The 26186-nt window shown below is 50.4% G+C and overlaps 1 protein-coding gene across 1 annotated transcript in view; it reads right to left on the bottom strand.

Moving 5' to 3' along the window:
- LOC125337527 (transcription factor HIVEP3-like) overlaps nt 1-17183 on the bottom strand; it is a 244864-nt gene extending 227681 nt beyond the window's left edge. The window contains 1 exon segment of the mRNA XM_048327365.1: nt 16630-17183. The gene's annotated coding sequence lies outside the window, so the exon portion shown is untranslated.
- Between the last annotated feature and the right edge of the window lie 9003 nt (nt 17184-26186).

Below are 26186 nucleotides of genomic sequence, written 5' to 3'. Positions count from 1 at the left end.
GAAAGGAAAGGAAAGGAAAGGAAAGGAAAGGAAAGGAAAGGAAAGGAAAGGAAAGGAAAGGAAAGGAAGAAGGGGTTGTTTCAGGGTTGTTTCGGGGCTTTTATGGGGCTGTTTCTGGGCTGTTTCGCTGTTTTGGAGCTGTTCCGGGCCTGTTTCGGGCCTATTTTGGGGCTCTTTCTGGGCTCTATCGGGGCTGTTTCGGGGCTGTTCCGGGCCTGTTTCGGGGCTGTTTCGGGCCTGTTTTGGGGCTGTTTTGGGGCTGTTTTGGGGCTGTTTTGAGGCTGTTTCGGGGCTGTTTTGCGGCTGTTTCTGGGCTGTTTCGGGGCTGTTTTGAGGCTGTTTTGGGGCTGTTTCGGGGCTGTTTTGAGGTTGTTTTGCGGCTGTTTCTGGGCTGTTTCGGGGCTGTTTCGGGGCTGTTTTGCGGCTGTTTTGCGGCTGTTTCGGGGCTGTTTCTGGGCTGTTTTGCGGCTGTTTTGCGGCTGTTTCGGGGCTGTTTCTGGGCTGTTTTGCGGCTGTTTTGCGGCTGTTTCGGGGCTGTTTCTGGGCTGTTTTGCGGCTGTTTCGGGGCTGTTTCGGGGCTGTTTTGCGGCTGTTTTGCGGCTGTTTTGGGGCTGTTTCGGGGCTGTTTTGCGGCTGTTTTGGGGCTGTTTCGGGGCTGTCCCGTTCCCCACAGGAGGAGGAGGAGGGTGCGGGCTGTGCGGGCGGCCCCGGCGGGGCAGGCGCGTCCCGCGGCCCCCGGGCACACGGATCCCCGCGGGCCCCGCGCACAGCGGCCGCTTTTGTCCTGCAAACGGCCCGAAAATCCAAAGATGGGATTTTTTCCAAGAGGAGAATCAGGGAGGGAAAGGCGTTTTCCCCCAGGGTTGGTTTCCACCCTGAGTCCTGCAGGTGCCCCCTGGCACGAGGTCCCAAAAACACCGCGGGCTCCAGCGCTGCTCCATTTGCATCCCTGGAAAACCGGGAATTGCTGAAACCCCTCAGCAAAGAATTTTGGGAGGCCTCGCTCAGGAGAGAAGCTCGGGGCAATTTGGGGGGCAGAGCAAGAAACTGCATTTAAAAAAAAAAATTAAAATATATAAATATAAAAATATCTAAAAATTGTAAAATTAATATAAACACATAAAATTAAATATAAATAGATAAAATAAAAATTAAGTCTAGATATACAAGAATTAAATGTAAATATATAAAATAAATATTAAAAAAATGGAAAAATTAAATATATATAGATAAGAATTATATATAAACATATATAACAAGTATAAAAATTAAATATAGATAAAATTAAATTTATAAAAAATACATTAAAAAATTAAAAATAAATAGATATCTATAAAAATAAATATACATATATAAAATAAGTATAAATACATAACGTAAGTATAAATATATATAATAAATATAAAAATAAATATATAAAATAAATATATAAAATAAATATATAAAATGAATATATAAAATGAATATATAAAATAAAAAATAGATATGGATATAGATAAAAATAAAAATAACAAAAATAAAAATAAAAATTAAAAATAAAATAAAAAATAATTAAAAAATATATATAAATATAAATATAAAATAAATCCCCGCCTGGTCTGAACACACCTTTCAGCCACAACCATTTCCTCGCCACCTCATGGGAATCTCCCTGCTGCTCCCTCTTATTAACCAATACCTCTAAAAACACAGAACTTCTTGGATGTTACAGCAAAAAAATCTTTTTTTTTGCTTTCCTTTGTTCTTGATTTCTATTTCGTGGGGAAAATGTCAATTTTATTCTTTGTATAGATAAATAAATGAAGGAATGAACAAATAAATAAATAAATATTTATATAAACACACCTAATTCTGCTCAGGTCACTGCCTCACAAGAAAAATGAGCAAAAAAAAGGGATTTGATGCAGAAAAACGCGTGGAGACATCCAATAATGTAAAGAGAAGGCTTTTTGTTGTTGTTTTATTTAATTATTGAATTGTTTTTAAGTGCTGTTCTCCTCTAGCAAAAAGGACAAGGCAGGAGCTCCGTGGGTAGCAGGACCCCGGCAGGATTTTGGGGAAAAGCAGCGAGATTTGGTGTTGCAGGACACGGGAGGATGTCCCGGCAGCGACGGAAAAGCGGCGGCAGCTCCCGAGAACGACGCCCAGAAAAGAAAAGTTTTCAAAGGAACATTTTTAATACAAATCCCCATGAAAAGCCTATTTCTGGGCTTTTCTCACTCCGAAGTTGCAGGTTTCGGGGAATTGAGCTATTTTTCACTTTTACTGCTCTCTAGGAAACGTTCTGCCCTAAGCCACGGGGTTTTATTGCTGGTCCCCTTTTCCTTCCTTCCCCACACTCCTGGTTTCTGCTCCCTTGTGACCCTTCCCTGGTTTGGTTTGGCCTTTTTTACCCCTTCTGGCTCATTGTTTCGGTTTTATTTTCTGGGAGGGAGGCATTACCTGGGACCCCACACACCTGGATGGGCCGCAAAGACCCCAAACCCCCTAAACCCCCTAAACCCCCTAAAACCCCTAAAACCCCCTAAAACCCCCTAGATCACCTCAACCGCCTAAACCCCCTAAACGCCCTAGATCCCCTAAACCCCCTAAACGCCCTAAACCCAGGAATTTCTGTGCAGAATCCAGCCCTTTTCTGACTCTGACCACTTAAAATGTTTTGCTTCCACTCTCCTTACACAGAGCTGGGAAAGCCCAACCAGGAAAAGGTTTAGGGAGTTCACCTGGAAATCCCCATCGGTTCCAGGGTGCCTCAGCCACCCCACAGGGACACAAAACCCCACTGAACACCCCAAAATCACCAAAAAAACCATCCCTTGAAGGTGTCACCGGCAGCAGTGGGAACTGAGCATCCATCAATCCCAGAATCATGGAATGGTTTGAGTTGGAAGGGGCCTTAAATCCCATCCGGTTCCACCCAGTGACAACTTCCACAATCCCAGGTTGCTCCAAGCACTTCCAGGGACTCTTGGGCACTGCCAGGGATCCAGGGGCAGCCCCAGCTGCTCTGGCAATTCCATGCCAGCCCCTGCCCACCCTGCCAGGGAACAATTCCTTCCCAGAATCCCATCTAAATCCCTTCTCTTTTCCTTTAAATCCATTCCCTGGGTCCTGTCTCGCTCTGGCCCCATAAAAAGTCTCTTTCCCAGGTTTTTATGAGCCCCCTTAGGCACTGGAAGGGGCTCTGAGGTCTCCCTGGAAAACTGGACTGTGCATGAAATAAAACGAGGCTCCTGCTGGGAATCCAGGCTGCAAAGAGTATTCCAGGCACTTGTGGCTCTGAAAATCCTCACCTGGTGCAATAAAATCCAACTTTTCCTGCAAGTCAGCTGTGGATTTATCCCAAATTACCCAGGAGTCACAGATGAGCCTGACCTGAGCACGAGGTTAAGGCCGTAAGTTCAGATTTTCCTGCCATGTTCACACACCAAAGTGTCAAACAAACACCCAAAGTGTAAAATAACCACAGAATTCCCAGATTTTCTGTCTCCCAGCCCGGAAATCCTCACCTGGTGCAATAAAATCCAACTTTTCCTGCAAGTCAGCTGTGGATTTATCCCAAAGTGTGCAGGAGTCACAGATGAGCCTGACCTGAGCATGAGGTTAAGGTCGTAAGTTCAGATTTTCCTGCCGTGTTCACACACCAAAGTGTCAAACAGCCAAAAAAACCACGGAATTCCCAGATTTTCTGTCTCCCAGCCAGGAGATTCTTTGAAAATCCTCACCTGGTGCAACAAAATCCAACTTTTCCTGCAAATTCGAAATGGATTTATCCCAAATTACCCGAGAGTTAAAGGATCCTGACCTGAGAACAAGGGCGGGGTCACAAATTCAGATTTTCCTGCTGTGTTCACATATCAAAGTGTCAAACAAACACCCAAAGTGTAAAAAAACCACAAAATTCCCAGATTTTCTGTCTCCCAGCCTGAAAATACTCACCTGGTGCAATAAAATCCAACTTTTCCTGCAAGTCAGCTGTGGATTTATCCCAAATTACCCAGGAGTCACAGATGAGCCTGACCTGAGCATGAGGTTAAGGTCGTAAATTCAGATTTTCCTGCAGTGTTCACACACCAAAGTGTCAAACACCCAAAAACCCACAGAATTCCCAGATTTTCTGTCTCCCAGCCCGAAAATCCTCACTTGGTGCAATAAAATCCAACTTTTCGTGCAAATTAGGAACGGATTTATCCCAAAGAACCCAAAGTGTCCAGGAGTCACAGACGATCCTGACCTGAGCATGAGGTTAAGGTCATAAATTCAGATTTTCCTGACACCAAACGCCCCAAAACCCCACAGAATTCCCAGATTTTCTGGCTCCCAGCCAGGAGTGGTTGGGCGGAGTCACCCAGCGGTGACACCAAAATCGCCCAAATCCAACAATCAACCAAACCCGGCCAAATCCCTGCCCTAAAGCGGCAGATCTGTTTAGGGTATTTAGGATAATCTGAGCCCTTCTATTGGCACAAGCTGTTTAAAATGATCTCAGGCTTTAGCTGGGTTTAAGCTGCTTATGCAGCTTTGAGGGGTTTAAAAGGGTTTAGCCTGGTAAAAACCCAGCTTCCAAAAACCACAGTGGGGTTTGGTGGGAGCTGGCTCTGCCGTTTCGTGGGGTTTGGAACGGGGAGAAAATATCCCGGCGTCCAATATTTGACTAAAAGTCAGAGTTAGTCAGGACTAAGTTTGCAAATAGGGAGTTTAGAGAGGGTTTGGGCTGGCCTAAGTGGGAGAGGAGTGGCAGGAGAGAGGTAAAACGCCAAGAACTCGTTGGAAAAAGAATGGAATCCCATAAAAAATCGCACAAAAACTGAATCCAACAATTCCACCTTGAGAAGAAGGCAAAATTCCGGGACACAAACCCAAGAAATTCCACTTTCCTCTCCTCCTTCCCAGCTTTGCATCCCCAAAGCAAGGCATCACTTCTCGTCCATTTTTTAAGGATTCCAGCCCAAAGTGGGGATCTGAAATCCAAGGAGGTGCTGGAAAAGCTCAGCCCAGACCCCACTAACGACACGGGCCCTGCTTGGAGAAAAGCTCCCCAATTCCAGGGGCTCCTGCAGCAGGAAAGGGCCGGGAGGGCTCTTCCAGGATGGAATTCTCCCCTCTCAGGTGGATTTTTTTGCCAGGACCATGCACAACCCCCCTGATGCTCCCAAATTCCCACCCTGCTGAGCTGCAGAGCTCGGAGAGCCAAGGAGAATTTTTATTTTTGGAGCCTTTCCTGGCAATTCCAAACATCCCCCAAGTCCCCCGGGTGGATTTTTCCAGGATTTCTGTGCTCCGGGTCCTGCTCCAGCTCCAGCCCTGTGGGACACAGAAAGGGGGGTCTGACACTGGAAGGGAGGTTTGGAGTCCCCATCCCTGGAGGTGTCCGAGGAACACCTGGATGTGGCTCTGGGCTGGGGATTGATGGTCCTGGGGGGCTTTTCCAACCTCAGTGATCCCGAAATTCCCTCCTGGGCAGCTGCTGGGGTAAAATCTGTTCCAGATGCTTGGCCTCAGCCCAAAGCTTTAATCCCACCCTTCCTGTGGGATGAGGACAAAGCTCAGCCTGGGCTCCCAAAGCAGGGACACGGTCACCGGCGTGGGGAGCCGGAATTCCCATCCCAAAACACTGGGAAATCGGGAAATGCTCCTGGCTGAGGGTTCACCTTTTATCACTCCCTCCCTGAATTCCCATCCCGAAAAACTGGAAAAAACCAGGGAAATGGAGGACAACACCTTTTATCAGCACATTTCGTTCCCTTTAGCCCTTCCACCACCACAATTCCCAGCTTCCCTGGGGAAGGGATGCTCCCATCCCTCCCTCGCTGAATTCCCATCCCTCCCTCCTTGAGTTTCCATCCCAAAACACTGGAAAATCGGGGAAACTGAGGGCTCCTGGCGGAGAGCAACACCTTTTACCACCACATTTCATTCCTTTTAGCTCCTTACACCACTGACATTTCCAGTTTCCTTGGAATCATCCCATCCCTCCCTGAATTTCAGTCTCTCCCTCCCTGAATTCCCATCCCCAAACACTGGAAAATCATGGAAACGCCTTTTATCAACACATTTCATTCCTCTTAGCTCCTCAGAGCACTGAAATTCCCAGCTTCCCTGGGGAAGGGATGGCCCCATCCCTCCCTCGCTGAATTCCCATCCCTCCCTCCTTGAGTTTCCATCCCAAAACACTGGAAAATCGGGGAAACTCTCCCGCTTGAGGCAACACCTTTTATCACCACATTTAATTCCCTTTAGCTCCTTAGAGCTAATTTCCAGTTTTCCTGGGGAAAGGACAGTCCCATCCCTCCCTCCCTGAATTCTCATCCCAAAACACTGGAAAAAACCAGGGAAACTGAGGGCAACACCTTTTATCACCACATTTCATTCCCTTTAGCCCTTCCACCACCACAATTCCCAGTTTCCCTGGGGAAGGGATGCTCCCATCCCTCCCTCCCTCCCACCCTGCAGCAAACGGATGCAAATTGGGACAAAGAACCTTTTTTTTCCCCCCTTTTTTGGGCTCTCGAGCGCAGGCAGAGCCCCCTCTGCTCTCATTTACACAAAGATAAAGGCGAGCATCTGGCCGCGTGGCAGAAGTCTTTAATTACACGATTATCTTATCTTAAATATCCATTTATTGCCACGAGATTGCAGCTTGGCTGATAAACAGCCCGCAGACAAAGGGAGGCTGTGATTACACATTCAACCTCCAGCTCTTATTCCCACTCTGGAAGGCTTCACTTCCAACTTTCTGGGATATTCGCATCCTCTCCCCTCTCCTCCACCTTTGCTCCCAACTGCCGAGTTCATTTTAGGGATTTTCAGCTGGGAAAGTTGGTCCGTAATGAGGATTTTTATGCGGTTTTTTGGTGCTGTTTTTATGCTGAAATGCTGTTTTGAGCCGGGACTGGGCTCCTGCAGACAGCACGAGGGCCTGAGCAGCTCCTCCAGTGGAAAATCCAAATGGATGTGGGAAAAAAATGGATAAACGCAGGCAGAAATAGCAACAGGAGCAACAGGAACCTGGAGCGGGGAAAATTACCCTTGGAATTCTTGATTTCGTTCAGAACAGGCTGCTCAGGGATGGGTTCAGGCCTCTAAAATGCACTCAGATCCCAAAATAAAGCCCGGGATAATGATGGATACAGGCTAATTGCAGCTTCCTCGGATTCCTTCCGATCAAAATATTATCCTAAGGTTTGGAAAATCATCCCAAGGGATAACAGCCCACCAGGAGATCGCGCTGGGAAGTGCTCAGCCCAGGATGGACCCAGGAGGGGCAACGCTCCCGCTGCATCCCAAAATTCCAGTGGCAAAAGGAATATCGGCCCTGCCAGGTGCAGGCCTGCCATTCCCAGAGCTTCTGCGCAGCTTTATCCCAACTTGTTGCATTCCAGCATCCATGGATAGGCCGAATTCCAGCTGGATTAGCCATTCTGGGAATTCTGGCACCTTCCTGGTGGCTCCCCAGGCGAGTTTTCCAAGACTCCTTTGAGTTCTGGTGTTATTCCCATCATCCTAAGGCCTTGCTGTTTATATCCTCCATCCTTGGGATGCTGGAATTGGAGCATGGAATTACAACAAGAGGGAAAAGAGCTGTTCCTGTAGCCCCACATCAGCGCTGGACCTCACACAAGTGGCATTTGCTGCTCTGGTCCCACACAAACCCCACAGAACTGGGAATTTCAGCTCTGGGGCTGCACAAACCCCACACAAACCCCACACAAACCCCACAGAACTGGCACTTCCCGATCTTGTCCCTCAGAAGCCTCACAGAACTGGCACTTGCAGCCCTTGGCCCACACAAATCCTACACAAACCCCACAGAACTGGCATTTGCATTTCTGGGCCCACACAAACCCCACACAAGTGGCAATTCCTGATCTTGTCCTCCACAAACCCCACAGAAGTGGCATTTCCTGCTCTAGTCCCACACAAACCCCACACAACTGGCACTTGCAGCCCTGGCCCCACACAAACCCCACAGAACTGGCACTTGCTGCTCTGACCCCACACAAACCCCACACAAACCCCACAGAACTGGCATTTCCAGCCTTGGTCCCACACAAACCCCACACAAACCCCACACAAACCCCACACAAACCCCACAGAACCGGCACTTGCTGCTCTGGCCCCACACAAACCCCACACAAACCCCACAGAACTGGGAATTTCAGCCCTGGGTCAAACCCCACACAAACCCCACACAAACCCCACACAAACCCCACACAAACCCCACAGAACCGGCACTTGCTGCTCTGGCCCCACGCAAACCCCACACAAGTGGTATTTGCAGCCCTGGGGCCACACAAACCCCACACAAACCCCCGCAAACCCCACAGAACTGGCATTTGCAGCCCTGGGCCCACACAAACCCCACACAAACCCCTCACAAACCCCACACAAACCCCACAGAACTGGCATTTCCAGCCTTGGTCCCACACAAACCCCACACAAACCCCACACAAGTGGCATTTGCAGCCCTGGGCCCACACAAACCCCACACAAACCCCTCACAAACCCCACACAAACCCCACAGAACCGGCACTTGCTGCTCTGGCCCCGCACAAACCCCACACAAACCCCACACAGACCCCACAGAACTGGGAATTTCAGCCCTGGGTCAAACCCCACACAAACCCCGCACAACCCCCACACAAACCCCACGGAACTGGGAATTTCAGCCCTGGGTCAAACCCCACACAAACCCCGCACAAACCCCACACAAACCCCACGGAGCTGGGAATTTCAGCCCTGGGTCAAACCCCACACAAACCCCGCACAAACCCCACACAAACCCCACAGAACTGGAAATTTCAGCCCTGGGTCAAACCCCACACAAACCCCGCACAAACCCCACACAAACCCCAAACAAACCCCAAACAAACCCCACACAAACCCCGCACAAACCCCGCACAAACCCCGCACAAACCCCGCACAAACCCCACACAAACCCCACGGAACTGGGAATTTCAGCCCTGGGTCAAACCCCACAAAAACCCCGCACAAACCCCACACAAACCCCAAACAAACCCCAAACAAACCCCAAACAAACCCCAAACAAACCCCACACAAACCCCACACAAACCCCAAACAAACCTCAAACAAACCCCACACAAACCCCACACAAACCCCACACAAACCCCACACAAACCCCACACAAACCCCACAGAACTGGGAATTTCAGCCCTGGGTCAAACCCCACACAAACCCCGCACAAACCCCGCACAAACCCCGCACAAACCCCGCACAAACCCCAAACAAACCCTGCACAAACCCCGCACAAACCCCAAACAAACCCCAAACAAACCCCACAGAACTGGGAATTTCAGCCCTGGGTCAAACCCCACACAAACCCCACACAAACCCCGCACAAACCCCGCACAAACCCCGCACAAACCCCAAACAAACCCCGCACAAACCCCGCACAAACCCCGCACAAACCCCAAACAAACCCCGCAGAACTGGCACTCTGAGGTGCTGAGCAGGAATTAAAGCCAAGGGATGACATTTTTACCCCAAAGACAGAACCAGAACCCGGCCCCGGGGGTTTCCTCCCCTCAGCTGCCTCAAACACCCCCTGCCCCGGGCTCTGGGTCCCTGCACTCCCTTCAGGGATGGAGGCACCCAAATAATTCCCCTCTTCTGCCATTTAGGAACAAAACCTCCACCAAGGCTTTTGCTTCCAGGTGCCCCTGAGTCCCCAAAGCAAAATTAAATCCCACTGATGAAGCCAGCGTAATTAGGAGTTAAATCATGTCACTTCTGCCCCAGCCCAGAGGCACCTTTTGCTCTCACTGTCAACCAAAGGCTCAACACCCCAAAAACCCCAATTAATGTGCCTACATCAGCAAGATCTTCTATAATTACCTAATTTGTTTATTTAAATCTGCATTTCTTGCTCTCCTGGTCCCCCAACACCTCAGAACCTTTGTCTGACCCCAAAATATTTCCCTTCCCTTCCTTTCACTTGCCAGATTTATTTTTATTTTGCTGCACAGAATTCCTCTCCAATTAATTAATCCAAGTTGTAATCAATCAAATATCACCGTTTTTTTGGGGGAGGGACATTCCTGCTGCACAGGAGAATTCCTTTCTTGCCCTAAATTCTCTGCAGCAAGGAGTTGGTTTGTTTTGGGGGGTTTTTTTCAGGAAAAATCTGACCAAACTGCTTTGGAACAGGCCTTAAAACCAAAACAAGTTGTTTGTCCCAGCAATTTGCACTCTCCCATGAAATTCCCTCTGATGCCAGAAGTACAGGAAACAAAAAAAAGAAATTCAAAATATGAGCCCAAGCCACCAAAAGGGAGGTGAAAATGAACATCCCTGCAAGTGTAGGGACGCTGAAAAGGGACACGGAGTCAGGGAAAGGATGGGAGAGATGAGGGATGAGGGGGAATTTATCTTTGTGGATTAAAACACGAAGGGGAATTGGCGGGGGAGGACTGGAAATGCCTTTGGAACACGGCGGGATGGATGGGGTTCCAGGGATGGGGATGGGGATGGTGCAGCTGAGCCCTTCCCAGGGACTCTTTTGCACATAAAATTCCATCTAAAATCCATTTTTGGTTATTTCAAACATCCTGGACCTTTTGTTTTCCAATCCATGCACCAGGAACAAATCCCTCCAGAAGTACTCACTGGGATTGTAAAATAAGACAGCGTTTTAAATAATATTTAATAATATTATAAAATAATATAATATTATAAAAGATGCTTAAGCTCTCGAGGCAGTTAAAAAAGCAGCAGGGAAGTTTTGTTTGGATCCGAGGTGCTTTTCCAAGGCCTCTGAGCTCATCCCTGACATCACCACGAGCTTTTCTCATCCCTCCTTGACTCAGGGATCAATTCTGGGCTCGCTGATCCCAGAGCATCCCTGGTTAGGTCAGGATTTGCTCACTGCTTGAGCCCAAATCCCATCCCTGAGTCAGCAGCTGCCCTGGACCCTTCCCCCAGGGAGGCAGGAGATGATCCAGCCATCCACGGGCATCTCCCCCCGGATTTTATTGTCCCAGCTCCTTCCCAAGGTCCCACAGGAGCTGCCAGAGTGGCACAGAGGAGAAGAAAGGAAGAGATTCTACTGCACTGAAAATCTGAACTGCTTCAGGGCTGGAAGGGCTTGAATCCCATGGGATCCTCCTGTGGGATCCTCCTGTGGGATCCTCCTCTCCCAGCTGCAGGGAGTGGGGTCAGGGCGTCGTGGGACACAGCAGCACATCCAGGCTGGGATCAGCTCCCGGGAAGCGTCCCAGGGGCAATTCCTGGGCTCCCTGTGCTCCGTGGGGATGCCAGCAGCATCCCAGAGCCCTCTGAGAGCCCAAACTTTCCCAGGCCGCTTAAAGGATCCCGTTATTCACTGCCAGGTGTGACATCCCCCTGAAATAGCCCCAATCCCCCTGAGCACCCACAGCCCTGGGGCTTCTCCGAGTGCCACAAACCCCATTGGGCTCCACAGCAAAATTCCCCCACGGCATTTTCCCTACGGTCTGCCCAGCAAATAATGACCTAAAATTAAAGAAAACAACCCCAAAAACCCCAGCGAGTGCTGCTGTCTGCAGTTGGGGTTTAGAGTCAAAACTTATTATTTGTATTTTCAGTCTGCCAGGGACTCCCACTGAGAGCCAGGTCAGGAGCTCCCCCTCCCTCCCTCCTCCCCGTTTCCCACACAGGAGGAAAAGTGAAGGCGCAGAAAGGTTAAAAAGGAACAAAAAAGGCCATTCTGGTCCCCCCCCCCCCACAGCACCGAGAGCAAATCCCTGACTGCTGGGACTGCGATGTTGCCATTCCGGCCATGAAGAAGTTTGGGAGCTTTTTAAAGAACTGAAGGGAGAGATGCAGCCTGTGAATCCTGACAGGCCTGCCACAGGAAGGTCAGGAGTGGCACTGAAAATGGGTGAATACGGGTCAGGAATATGGGTAAAAATGGGTAAAAATGGGTCGGGAATATGGATAAATAGGGGTCGGGAATATGGGTAAATAGGGGTAAATATGCGTAAAAATGTGTCCAAAATATGGGTAAAAATGGGTCAGGAATATGGGTAAAAATGGGTAAATATGGGTTGGGAATATGGGTAAAAATGGGTAAATATGGGTCGGGAATATGAGTAAATATGGGTAAAAATGGGTCAGGAATATGGGTAAATATGGGTAAAAATGGGTCAGGAATATGAGTAAATATGGGTAAAAATGGGTCAGGAATATGGGTAAATATGGGTTCAAAATATGGGTAAATATTGGGTAAAAATGGGTAAAAATATGTCCAAAATACGGGTAAAAATGGGTAAATACGGGTCAGGAATATGGGTAAACATGGGTAAAAATGGGTCAGGAATATGGGTAAAAATGGGTTCAAAATATGGGTAAATATGGGTAAAAATGGGTCGGGAATATGGGTAAAAATGGGTTCAAAATATGGGTAAATAAGAATATGGGTAAAAATGGGTCAGGAATATGGGTAAAAGTGTGTCCAAAATATGGGTAAAAATGGGTAAAAATGTGTCCAAAATATGGATAAATAGGAATATGGGTAAAAATGGGTAAATATGGGTCAGGAATATGAGTAAAAATGGGTAAATATGAGTCAGGAATATGAGTAAAAATGGGTAAAAATGGGTCAAGAATATAGGTAAATAAGAATATGGTTAAAAATGGGTCAGGAATATGGTAAAAAATGGGTAAATATGGGTCAGGAATATGGGTAAAAATGGGTAAATATGGGTTGGGAATATGGGTAAAAATGGGTTCAAAATATGGGTAAATATGGGTAAAAATGGGTTAGGAATATGGGTAAAAATGGGTAAAAATGGGTTAGGAATACAGTTAAAAATGGGTAAAAATGGGTCGGGAATATGGTTAAAAATGGGTAAATACGGGTCAGGAATATGGGTAAAAATGGGTAAATATGGGTAAAAATGGGTCAGGAATATGGGTAAATAAGCTTAAATATGGGTAGCAACCTCCAGCCCTGTAAGATATTTTGGAAGATCCTCTTCAGGTCTCACCAGGCACCTTTAAGCAGGGAATCCATCAGGGAGCTGGGCTCGCTCTTGCCGTGCTCCCCACATTATCCATGTGCACGAACTGAGCCCTGAGCCAGCTGCAGAGACCGAGCCGGGCACGGAGAAAAGCGAGGTTTTTAACCCCAAACAAACCCCGAGCTCTCTGTGCTCCCACCAGCACCAGGCAGGCGATTCCCCCACAGTTGCCCCTATGAAAAATGAGGGGTTTAGGTCAACGGTGAGTTCCCGTTCTCCTGGCACCCATCCCTCCCTCACCAGCTCCACGCACTGAGCAGAGAGAAAATCCTGGGAATTTTATCCAGGTGCGAATCCAGAATTAAAGTGGATTCCACCTGAGGAGGAGGACGAGGAGGAGGCCTTTCAGCGCTCTGAGCCCGGCTCCTCCAGGGCTCCATAAAACTTCCTGGCCCATCAGCAGCTCTCTGAATTCCCAGCAAATCTCCGCATTCCCATGGAACAGCCACAGCCATTCCCAGGAAGGAGCCAAGATGCTGGAGAGGCGTTTGGAAGGCCCGGCCTTGCGTGTTGTGTGCGTTTACAGGAGTTTTACGACTGTTCCGAGGAAAATAATGACCAGAATCCTTTCCAGTGCCAGAGGAGCTGGGCTGCCGTCCCTGGGACAAAAACCAGATTTATTTCCCTTTCTCAGGGGGTTGAAATGATAAAAACCATGGGGATGCAGGGCCATCGACTCCCACCGGTCCCCAGGGTTTTACAGAGACCTCAAAGCCACTCCTGGCAGGGCCCAGGTGCCGCCACCTCTGCTGAGAAGCACCCTGGGACAAAACCCCACTGTGTCCTGCCCAAATCGCTGGATGAGGGTTTGGGTTGTGCACAAGGAGGTTTGCGGCCCCACGGGCAGCACAGAAGGCAAAACCATACACAGGAGACACTTTAATAGGAGAAACACCACCTTCCATAGGAGAAACACCAACTTCCATAGGGGAAACACCAACTTCCATAGGGAAAACACCACCTTCCATAGGGGAAACACCAACTTCCATAGGGGAAACACCAACTTCCATAGGAGAAACACCTCCTTCCATAGGGAAAACACCACCTTCCATAGGAGAAACACCTCCTTCCATAGGGAAAACACCACCTTCCATAGGAGAAACACCTCCTTCCACAGGAGGAACACCTCCTTCCATAGGGAAAACACCTCCTTCCATAGGGGAAACACCAACTTCCATAGGAGAAACACCTCCTTCCATAGGGAAAACACCACCTTCCATAGGAGGAACACCTCCTTCCATAGGAGAAACACCAACTTCCATAGGGGAAACACCAACTTCCATAGGGGAAACACCAACTTCCATAGGAGAAACACCTCCTTCCATAGGGAAAACACCACCTTCCATAGGAGAAACACCTCCTTCCATAGGGAAAACACCACCTTCCATAGGAGAAACACCTCCTTCCACAGGAGGAACACCTCCTTCCATAGGGGAAACACCTCCTTCCATAGGGGAAACATTTCCATAGGAGAAACACCAACCTCCATAGGGAAAACACCAACTTCCATTGTGGAAAAATATCAAATTCTATAGGGAAAACACCACCTTCCATAGGAGAAACAGTACCTTCCACAGGAGGAGCACCTCCTTCCATTGGGGAAACATCTCCACAGTTAAAACATCACCTTCCATAGGGAAAACGCCAACTTCTATAGGAAAACACCACCCTCCATAGGAGAAACACCTTCCCATCCTCTCCCCCCTCAGCCACCACCCCCTGGAGCTTTCTTGGCAGGTTTCTCATCCCGAATGTTTCCCTGAGCAGAGCGAGTGCTGGGCATGGAGAGGAGCAGATCTGAGCTCAGACAGATCCCAGTGCTCCGGCTGAGCCGGGGGAGGAGGGAATAAAGCCAGACCCCCCCCCCCCCCCCCCAAGTTCTGTTACAGCTCAGGGGCTTTGCAAGTTCCAGAAACAAAAATTTTTAAGAAGTAGCATTGGGCAAGCGCCGTTACTGGCATGGCAAGAAATGAATCCTGCAGGAGCAGCGGCTGTCTCAGCACACGGAGCACGAGGCTTTGGGAAAAATCCATGTTCTCCCATCCCAAAGCCCGAGGCTGGGAGTTTCCAGCAGCCATCAGCACCTGGGTTTGTCTTTTAGAGCAGCAGGGCAAGGGACACGAGGTGCTGCCGGCCCCTCAGCCGACCCAAACCAGGAGCAGAGGAATATTCCCATCCTGCTGGCTCCAGAACACATTTCAATCCCATTCTCCTGCACACACACCCCATACCAAATTCTTAATTAAAAATCATCAGCTTTTGGAACGGGGGGGATGGACAGACCAGATGCACACTGAGTTTTGGTTACTTTTCCTCTGTCAGGTCAGACATTCCCAAGTTCTCTCTCGAGGAAGCCTCAAGGGGCTGTTTATATAAAACAAATATTTTCTTTCACGTGCTGCCCACCCTCAGCTCGCACAACTCATCGGGGGAAACTTTTCTCGCAGATCCTTTCCTGAACGCTCAGGCAAAACCCCCACAAATATCCTGCGTGCATAGCCCGAACAGAAATATGTAACACTTGAACGCGCCGAAATATCAACACAAACTTCCAGACAAAGGGCTAATCCCTGCTCTCAGAGGCTCCCACAGCCAGAGGAGCTGGATCATCCCGAGGAGGGCTGGATTTGGCCCTTGGAGAGGCCACTGCAGTCCCTGCTGCAAGCCCGGGCTTGGGAACACGGCACAAAACGCGGCCAGAGCCGCGGGCAGGTACCACAAGGGGCTGCGGATGCCTCCACCTGCCTCCACCACCGGGGAAAACTCGGGCTTCCCAAAGGACAAACCGCGCAGGATGATCCCCGAATGCTACAGCCAAATAAAACCAAGCAGGAGGAGGCAAAAAAACCCCAACCCCGGTGCTTTGTGACCCAGCCACCAGCAGGGACCTCGCCGCTGGGATGAGCCTTGGAACCTTATTTTATTTTTCAATTTGAATATTTCCATCCAGGCTGTAGCATCAGGGAGCAGCCGCAGGCAGCGGGGAGGGAAGCGATGGAAGCGGCGCAGGCCCCGGGCTCCGGCTGCCGGCGGGGCCCCGGGAGGACGCGGCTCCCCCCCGGAGCAACACGTCCCCAAGCCCGTGTCCCTCCGCACGCCCCTGGCCGGCTGGCACGTCCCTGTCACACCCCGCGATCGCCTCCCACCGCCCCCAGCGCTGCCTCCCACCAGCCAGCGCCAATTCATCCTCCTCCTCCTCCACCTCCTCCTCCTCCTCCTCCTCCTCCTCCCCGCACGGTGGGAGAAAATGAAGTTGCTGTCAAGCGACGATAAATTCATGCGACAGCCAGGGCTAATTAAGCGGCAAAGTAGCTGCGAGCGCGGCGGGGCCGCGGCTCCGGGCTGGGCTCGGTGACAGCGCCGGGCTCGGGGCGCTCGCCCAGCGCGGTGGCCTCGGCCACCCCCGGCGGGGACGCGGGGACACGGGCTGGGGACGCCACGCTGACACCTTCGGGGAGGCAAAATGGAATCTGGCCGGCCGGCTGGGCACCCGCAGCCAGCGAGGGAGGAAGGGAGGGAGGGAAGGAAGGAAGGAAGGGCGACAAAATATCGCAAAGATCCACGCAGAGAACAACAGCAAAAAAACAGCGACAAAAGCCCCTGTGCCTACCTTTGCCGGGGGCCAGCGGGCAGATCCCGGAGCGTTTGGGGTCGGTGGCTGTTCCCTTCTTTATGAAATGTTCGGCTCAGCCGGTGCTATTTGCATTCTTTCATTAGCACCTGTTTCAAGTAAGGAAGGAGAAAGCTCATTGCGAGATCAGCTTCCTCTCTGAATAAATTGTAAAAAAAATTAAAAAAAAAAAAAAAAGAATATAGAGAGATGCACGCTGCCAAATAATAATAACGCTAATAAAAATCAAAAAAAATACCACATGGATATTAAAGCCCAAAGTAGGCAGTTTAATAATGGGAGGTCTTGCAGGTTGTGAGCATGCTCCAGCCGGAACAAATCCTTCCTCTGTTATTCCTCTGAATAAAAATAAACCACGATCAAGAAACCCAAACGGAAGCTTCCTCCTAGAATCCCTGCTGCTGAAAAATATGTAATAAATTCAGCCCGAAGACGCAGACTCTAATCAGCAGCTGTTTTCTGGATCCAAAGCCAGCCAAAGCCTCTCTTGTCTTTTCCCACTATGAGTCGAGGCCTTTTTGAAAAGGGTTTTAACCTTTTAAAGACACAGCGCACCAATTATCACTTCTGGAGGACTGTCACTCACGGCGCAGGGAAATTAATAAAGCGGCAGCGGTGGCACAGCCGGAGCACGGGGAGGTGTGGTTTGCCCTGCCAGGATTGCCTCGGGGATATTATTGTATGATTATTATTTTTAATCGGACCCCCTCCCCTCTGGGGAAATAATAATAATAATAATAAAGTGCGAACTCGCCAGCCGGCTCTGGGATAAATGCAAAGTCATTATAAAAAGGAGCAGCTGCTGGATGCCATTCCCGGAGTTCTGCCGTGGTTCCTTATCGGGGTTAAATTTGTTGCGAGTGAATTTTTCAGGATTAACAGTTTCCAGCCCGGCCGGGGCTGGGAGAGGGTTAACGCCATGCACAGAGCAGCTCTGTCAAGTGCTTCCCATCAAACTGAGGACCAGGCTGCGAAGTTTGAACCGAGCAGCTCTGGCACAGCAGCACCGCGTCCTTCCAGGGCTGGCATTTCGGGTTTTTGGTGAACCCGACCAAACCCCCCCCTCCCCCCCCAAAAAAAAAAAAAGCTCAGCCCTCCGCGAAGCAGCGCCGGTGGCCCCGCGTGTGGCACAGCTCGCCGGGGACAGCGCCGAGCCACCAGGTCTGGGGAGTGGGGGGACAATCCCCCCAAAGCTGCGCGTCCCCAGGCCCCAGGGCAGCGTCCCCCGGTCGTGGTGCCAGCGTGCCCGGCCCACCTGGGTGGCGGTGGCATCCTCCTGGTCAGTGCGCGGGGCCATGCCCGGGGTGCTGCGGCTCCGCCGGCCGCGCTCGCCTCCGGCCGGTGCTGTGCGCAGCCCCCGGCATGCGAGCCAGCGGCTCTCCCGCCCTCTCCTCCTCCTCCTCCTCCTCCTCCTCCTCCTGAAAATCATCATATTTCATGTGTGGCTGCTCCAGCCCCGCCAATTGGCTGGGCACTCGCGGGCGGAAATGTCAGAGCAGCCCAGCATCGCTGCCCGCCCGCGGCCGCCCCGTCCCCCCCGGGACCACCGCGTCCCCGAGGCTGCGAGCACCGCCGGGGCAGAGGGCGCGGGGAGTGCGGGGAGAAGGGATTTGGGTGCTCGTAGAGGGTTCTGTGCCCCTCTGGCTCGGCTCCGGAGGGACGGAGCTGCCAGCAGCTTGACCTTGAGCCGCGCGGGTGCGGTGGCTGCCAGCGAGGAGCGTTTTCCGGCCGGGGGAGATCCGGCACCTCTGCTCCGCTCCGGGAGCCGCCTGCCCGGGCACAGCGCAGGTACCGCGGCTGCTCGGAGGGATGAGCCCTGAGAAATGCAGGATTCCTGCGGTTTCCACCCATTTTCAAGGCATTTTTTTGCAGCTTGCCCCTTACTTCCAGACCTTTCTAGGATGTATCAGTATTTTCTTTATCTTTTTAATAGCTGGGAGAGCTGGGATTTGGAAATAGGGGTTGTCTGAAGCTGGCAGTGTCCAAGGCCAGGCTGGACGGGGCTTGGAGCAGCCCGGGATGATGGAAGGTGTCCCTGCCCATGGGATGGAACAGGATGGGCTTTAAGGTCCCTCCCGAGCCCAACCAGTCCGGGATTCTGGGATTCCATCCCCAGCTCAAGCGGGAACACAGCCCAAGACTTCTCCTGATCTGATCATTTTCCTTCTCCAAGAAGGTGAGAAAAAAGCCTTTGGGAACGAAGCAATGGAGTGGCAGAACGGAATAATCCTGAGGAAAACCGGGATTTCCTCCCCCTGCAAACACCTGGCAATGGAAAATGAACATATCCAGGGACGATGGAAAATGTTCTCCTGAGGAGCAGCAGAGCCACCTCTGCCTGATGGGCTCTCCTGGAGTGGAAGGAACAGGGGAAACACGACAGCCAAAAGCCAACATTTATTTCCTGGCTGCTTACATGAGGACAAAAAAAATATTGCATTGTCACAGAAACTAAAGAGGATTTGATGCGGCATTTGTGGCACAAATCAGCTTAGGGAACCTGCGGTTCTCTGCTAATTGGGAAACAGCTCCGTGGGAAATGGGCAGCAGATTGGGTGGAAGAGTGAAAAGCTCCAAAGCTTCCTTCTCTGGCCATGTGAGGAGCAGCCTGGAGCCCAAAGCTCATCAGGCAGGAGATGCTCCTGCAAGGGGAGCCTGGTGGTCACCACTGCCACCATCTCCAGTGTCCCCCAGGCCCAGGCAGGGCTCTGGCACAGCAGAAGCCGTCACCACTGTGTGTCACTGTAGGCATTGAAACCAGAGAGGAGAAATGAGAGAATCGGGCTGCTGAGCAAAAAACCCCCACTGAGCAAAAAAAAAAAACCCCAGAGCTCTTCAGCTTCTCTTCCTCTCCCAGATTCCAAGAGGAATTCCAAACCCAGACATTGCACCATCGACCCCTGGGCTTCGCTGATGATCCAAGGGTGTGCAAGGAGCCAGGCACCATCCAGGAGAACCTGGGGGAACCGATGGAGGTGTTGGGGTGGTGTCACCACGTTGGCATCGGGCTCCCACCAACGCCACCCACGGGAGCCCAGACCCCCAGGTGCCACCAGGCTGTGCCACCCAGGCTTGGTGGCCTTCATGGGCCTCGCTGCCCACAGCCACAAGTGACAAAGAGAGCTGGGCAGAGTTCGTGGAAGTGTCTGGAAATATTTGGATTGTTACTTCTGTGCTCCAAAGTTACCATCTGATACCAAAGGCTGGGTAAACCCAACAAACTCAAGTTTTCAATTAGAAAGCTGGCAGTTTAGGAGAGTTTTTCCTGTTGGATTTTCCCTGAGCCCACAACCTTTTCAGATGGGACACATTTTTGCCCAGTTAACTAGAAACCAGTATAAAACCCCACAATCTGCCCTTATGAGATAAAGAATGTCCCAGCACAGGAGGGACAGCTGGAAAAGCTTTGCTGCAGTCCCTTCACTGCCATAATTGGCCCCTCAGCATCTGTCCGCCGGTGGCATTCAGGGACAGGCGTTAAGTCCTCAAACTCCGTGCGGCTGAGGTACCAATCCCTCATCTCTGCTGTCTCCCCACTGATTCTGCTGCTGCTCAGGGCAGGTTCTGGGGCTCTCCAGCACTCCCCGCTTCACTGGGGCTTTGGATGATCTCAGCTGGCAGGAGGGGAGGGAGGAGAGCGAGCAGCTCCTTCCCAAGGAATGATTTCTCAAGGTCTGACACCACGATTTGGGGTTTGCTGCATCCCACCACGATTCAAATCCGGTCCCAGCCCCAATCCTGGCTCAGCTGTAGGACAGGCTTTTCTCTTGGCTTGCTTTCCCCATCCCTTTATTCGAATCCTTGTCCTCACCCAGGCACCGCTCTCTAATTCCTCCGTTATCCCCCTGCAGCATCCCCATTAAACCGACCACAGACAACAACCTCAAACCATTCCGAGCAGGAAGCGTCGTAATCTGCCGTGCATTAGAGGTCTAAAAAAACCCTGCCTAATGTTCCAGGAGCCTCAAGCTGTTAAGCCACTGCTTAACTCCGGTAATTCACCAGGAAGCCTCTCCTGTGGCACGGCCACCAAGTTGTTTTCATTTTCTAATAATGAGCACCTGACCCCAGCATTTAATGAGTTCCCGAAATAACCCGACCGAAAGGCAAAATCCAAGAGGTTTGGCTGCCCAGGGAGGGGGGTAAAAATCATAATTAAAATAGTGAATGGCCAGAAGAATGAAATAAAGGCCGGGGGTGAGCATAAAATCGTTTAGGTGGAATAGGTAGGGAGTTGCTTTCCTTCCTCCAGGGAGGTTAAATGTGACAGGAGCCAGCCAGCCTTGCTGGAGGTACCTCGGCTCTCCATCCTCTTCCCACTTCTCAGCAGGAGTTCTGACCCATCACCTTGGATCCAACACAGGGAGGATTTAAAAGAAGGACCAGGAAAATCGTTGCCTTTGGGAGCACTTTTCCCTGTGAACATCAGAGCAGGTCCCAGATATGAATTGTGTTATTCCAGAATTGTCTGTTCACATCTGCAGGTGGAGGGATGGGGGGATAAATGGTGTGGAGACAGAAGGAAAAGAGTTTACAGGCCTGTGAACTCCCTGCTGCAGGTAGGATGGATAACCACGGTCCTTCTTCCCACTTCTCATCCTGCATCATCAGGAATTCCAATCTCTCACCTTGGATCCAACACAGGGAGCATTTAAAAGAAGGACCAGGAAAATCATTGATTTTGGGAGCACTTTTGCCTGTCAGAGCATGTCCCAGATGTTACTGATGCCTCCTTGTGTCATTCTAGAATTGTTCCAAAAGTCCAAGTGGATCCTCACCAGGCTGGGAAGAGGATCCTCACCAGGCTGGGAAGAGGATCCTCAGGGGGTTGGGAAGAGGATCCTCACCAAGGTTGGGAAGAGGATCCTCATGGGATTGGGAAGAGGATCCTCATGAGGTTGGGAAGAGGATCTTCATGAAGTTGGGAAGAGGATCCTCACCAGGCTGGGAAGAGGATCCTCATGAGGTTGGGAAGAGGATCCTCACCAAGGTTGGGAAGAGGATCCTCATGAGGTTGGGAAGAGGATCCTCATGGGGTTGGGAAGAGGATCTTCATGAAGTTGGGAAGAGGATCCTCACCAGGTTGGGAAGAGGATTCTCATGGGGTTGGGAAGAGGATCCTCACCAGGTTGGGAAGAGGATCCTCATGGGGTTGGGAAGAGGATCCTCATGGGGTTGGGAAGAGAATCCTCATGAGGTTGGGAAGAGGATCTTCATGAAGTTGGGAAGAGGATCCTCACCAGGTTGGGAAGAGGATTCTCATGGGGTTGGGAAGAGGATCCTCACCAGGCTGGGAAGAGGATCCTCATGGGGTTGGGAAGAGGATCCACATGGGGTTGGAAAGAGGATCCTCACCAAGGTTGGGAAGAGGATCCTCACCAGGCTGGGAAGAGGATCCTCATGAAGTTTGGGAAGAGGATCCTCACCAGGTTGGGAAGAGGATCCTCATGGGATTGGGAAGAGGATCCTCACCAGGTTGGGAAGAGGATCCTCATGGGATTGGGAAGAGGATCCTCATGGGGCTGGAAATCTGGGACACAAAACATCTCCCCAAACCCTGACCTTGGGCACTTGGCACAGTGGCCCAGGAATGACCTCTGGCTGTGCTCAGATCCCGGTCCCGTGGAGATTTGGGAGTATCCAGGTGCCTCCACCAGGAAGGATGGGTGGAAAATTTGGAGTCCCTCAGGAACCCCAAATCCAGGAGTTTGGGGAGCGCGGCAGCCCAAGCTGCAGGTCAGAATTCCACCCTGAAGATGATCCCTGGCTCAGGTTTTGCCCTGATCCCAGCCCAGGCTGGGCCTGCAGGAATGGGGAAAATGAGCTCAGCCGGGAGCTGAGCGGCAGCCGCAGGAAGAAGATCCAAAAACGGATTTTAAAAGGTTGAATAAACACTGAGCTGGGAGATTTGACCAGAAATATTGATTATTTACACCAAAAAAATCCACTGGGCATTCTGTGCACCAAACCCTGTCATGATTCCACAGAAACTCCGGTGCCCAAGGCTTCTCCAGAGCTGTACTGGGACCAGTACAGGTACTGGGACCAGTACAGGTACTGGGCCTCATCTCCATCCCACTGATGGATTTGGGATCAACATCTGATCCCAGGCCTGGCTTAGAACTCCCCGAGGTCCATTTTCCTGTTTAAATACTTCCACACTTTTCATTTATTGGGGTTTGGGGATTTTTGGGGGGTGTTTTTGGTCGGTCGATTGGATTTTATTTGGGGTTATTTTTAAACAGTAGAAAAGAAGAGCTAAGAGAACTCGTGATTGTTCTTTATTTAGCTTAAAACCTGCCCAAAGATTTCGTTTCAAATCGGGCTGGGGGAAAGCAAATTACGCTTTGGCCAAAGGCCAAGCCCTGAATTTCTAATTAATTGAATCAAACTTTTTCACGGTGGAACCCTTGATAATTCCTCTTAGCAATTTCCCTGGAAAGGCCGTCAGGGAGAGCCCGGCACCAAATCAGCCAGAAAAAAGCTGGGAGTTCAAAAGATTTGTTCTCATTAACCCTGGAGAAAATGAGCTCAGCCGGGAGCTGAGCGGCAGCCGCAGGTAGGAGCTCCAAAAATGGATTTTAAAAGGTTGAATAAACACTGAGCTGGGAGATTTGACCAGAAATATTGATTATTTACACCAAAAATATGCATTTGACATTGATACCAAGCAGAGAGCGGTGCACAGGAGAATTCAAGCGTGGAAGAATTTGGATCTCTATGAAAACAACTGATTAAAACTGGAATTAATAGTCTCAGCTTGCCTAAAACCAGGCCTATTTTTGTCAGTCACAGCAGCAGGCCCAGTGGAAGACGTGACCAGTCCTTAGGAACTCCTTTAATTCCTTGAGATGGGATAACAAAATCCCAAAATCTCTGGTGCACACCAGGAATTGACATTCAGAATAAATCACGGAAATCCCTGTTATTCCTGATTTTTAGTGGGGAGTAACTGATTCCCAGAGAAACAGCTGCTGTGGAAGCAGAAATTGGGGCAATTAATGGAAATATCCACTACTGGATTAATTAATTGGTTAAAGAGCTCGGGAGCATCACACTCTGGGGACTGGGAGGTGCCTGACTGGGCCCCTGAGGGGGAGAAATTCTCTGCCCTGTCCTGGAGAGCTCCCACTGCTCCTCCTGCTCCCAAAAAAAACCATCCCAGGGCACCCATTCCATCAGATTTTGGGGCAGGTTTGCTTCTGTCCCGGGATCCTCCAGCTGGAATCTGTCTCGGTGGTGCTGGTTGATCACAAAGTAGAATATTTCCTTTTACTCTCCTTTTCCTCATCAAGGGGGAGATCCTCAGAGTTTCCTGGCAGGAAGAGCCTCTCCCAGGAACACTGGCAGGCCACAGCTCCCAATTTCTGAAGGATGGGATGGAGAATCAGCTCCAAGAGGGGCCTGGGGTGTGCAGGGAGAGCTGGAAATTAAAAATTCGGCCCCCCCAAGGACATTCCCAGTCCCAGGTGCCTCATGTAAATTATGAATTCTTTAAATTTATCAACTAAATGAAGAATAAAACCAGAAAATGGTAAAATCCACCTTTGATTCAAGGGAAAATATCTTATTAAAAAAACCTCAAAAGCTCTGTTTAGATGAGTTTAAGGATGGGAACAGAGAGAAGGAATTTCTTTGGTATTGGGTGTAAAATCAGCAGGAATTGGCATTTCAGAAGAAGAGGAGGAGGTGGAAAATTATGAAGGAAAGCTCCAGACTAAGTGGAATAAATCTCTCTCAGATGAGGCAGGAAATAAGCAGAGAAAAAGCAAAGAAAGGCAAAAAGAAAGGATCCCAAAGAAAGGCAAAAAGAAAGAATTGGGGAACAGTGTTCTAAAAATAACAAAGTGAATCAGAGACTGCAAAGAGAATTAAAGTGAAAAAAGAAAAGGAAAAGGAAAATAGGAAAAGGAAAAGGAAAATAGGAAAAGAAAAGGAAAAAAAGGAAAAGGAAAATAGGAAAAGAAAAGGAAAATAAGGAAAATAAAAGGGAAAAAGGAAAAGAAAAGGAAAAGGAAAAGGGAAATGGAAAAAAGGAAAAGGGAAAAGGCTTTAGAAACATTGGGAGCAGAGAGCTGAAGTCAGTCCTGTTTAAACCTCTCCAGGTGAATTATGGATTTTAAAAAAACCCTAAAAAGCGTGGAGAAAAGAAAAGAATTCCAACAGGATTGTCAGGAATAAACATCCCCCTCGGCACAGGAAGCAACCGGGCTGTGGAAGGCAAGGCCAAGCCAAGCCTAAACCAAACCCAGACCTGCAGCTAGGACAGACCAACTGCTCCTGAGCCCAGATTTCCCTCAGGGAGGGATTCAGGGGACGGATTCCGGGCTAAGGAGAAGCTTGGAAGCAGATTTGGCAGCGACTCCTCTCCCACACGGCCTGAGATAAACAATGCCCGGCTCCATTTGCTTTAGCAGGATCAGGACAACACAACCGTGAAATATCCCAGGGGAGCCTCCACCGCTCCCTTTCTGTGCAGTGCTTGGTATTCCCGATAACATCCTGCTTGGATCAGGAAAATATCCCAGCTGAATTCCAAACGGTGGCCAGCATCCCAGGAGGAATCTTTGCACACTGTGGAGCCAGACATTCGTTGGAGTTTCACCACTGGGAACATGGAGGCAGCTGGAATTTTTATTCTTTTCCCCTTTATCTCAATTTCTGATGGATTTTTGTACCTCCTAAGTCTGGTCCAACTCTGGATTCACTGAGAAAGTCCCATTTACCAGTTCCAGCAGGGGCAGCTCCGATCTCTGCTCCTGGGCCAGGGACAGCACCCAGGGAGCGGCTGGAGCTGGGCCAGGGCAGGCTCAGGCTGGAGAGCAGGGAAAGGTTCTTCCCCCAGAGGCTGCTGGGCACTGCCCAGGCTCCCCAGGGAATGGGCACGGCCCCGAGGCTGCCAGAGCTCCAGGAGCGTTTGGGCAGCGCTGCCAGGGATGCCCGGGGTGGGATTTGGGGTGTCTGGGCAGGGCCTGGGGCTAGAATTGATGATCCTTGTGGGTCCCTTCAGCTCAGGATATTCCAGGATTCTGTGACCTTGCCAATCTCATTTACAGAATCCTGGAATGGTTTGGGTTGGAGGGACCTTAAATCCCATCCAGTGCCACCCCTGCCATGGGCAGGGACACCTCCCACTGTCCCAGGATGCTCCAAGCCCCATCCAACCTTGGATAGCGCTGCCAGGGATGCCCAGGGTGGGATTGTTGGAGTCCAGGAGCTGGATCAATGATCCCTGTGGTTATTCCAGCTCAGGATATCCCATGATTCTGTAATTCCAGGTAACCCCTCTGGCACCTCCCAGCTCTGCCTGCCCTGTATTCCCTGTGTTGACAGCAATAGGAAAGAAAACATTCCCTAAATTCAGTATTAACAGAAAAGCAATGGGAAGAGCTTTTCCCTCCCCGTGCCATATTCCCAGTCCCATCCCACTCTGGCACATGTTCAGCTCAGCTCTGCCAGCTGCAGGTGTTGATCCGGCATCCCAGAGAAGCTCATCCCATCCCTGGCAGTGCCCAAGGCCAGGCTGGACATTGGGG

This window comes from Corvus hawaiiensis, chromosome 23, assembly GCF_020740725.1.
Source record: "Corvus hawaiiensis isolate bCorHaw1 chromosome 23, bCorHaw1.pri.cur, whole genome shotgun sequence".
NCBI lineage: Eukaryota > Metazoa > Chordata > Aves > Passeriformes > Corvidae > Corvus > Corvus hawaiiensis.
The sequence above is the reverse complement of the archived record's forward strand: the minus strand, read 5'-3'. Positions and strand labels throughout refer to the sequence as shown.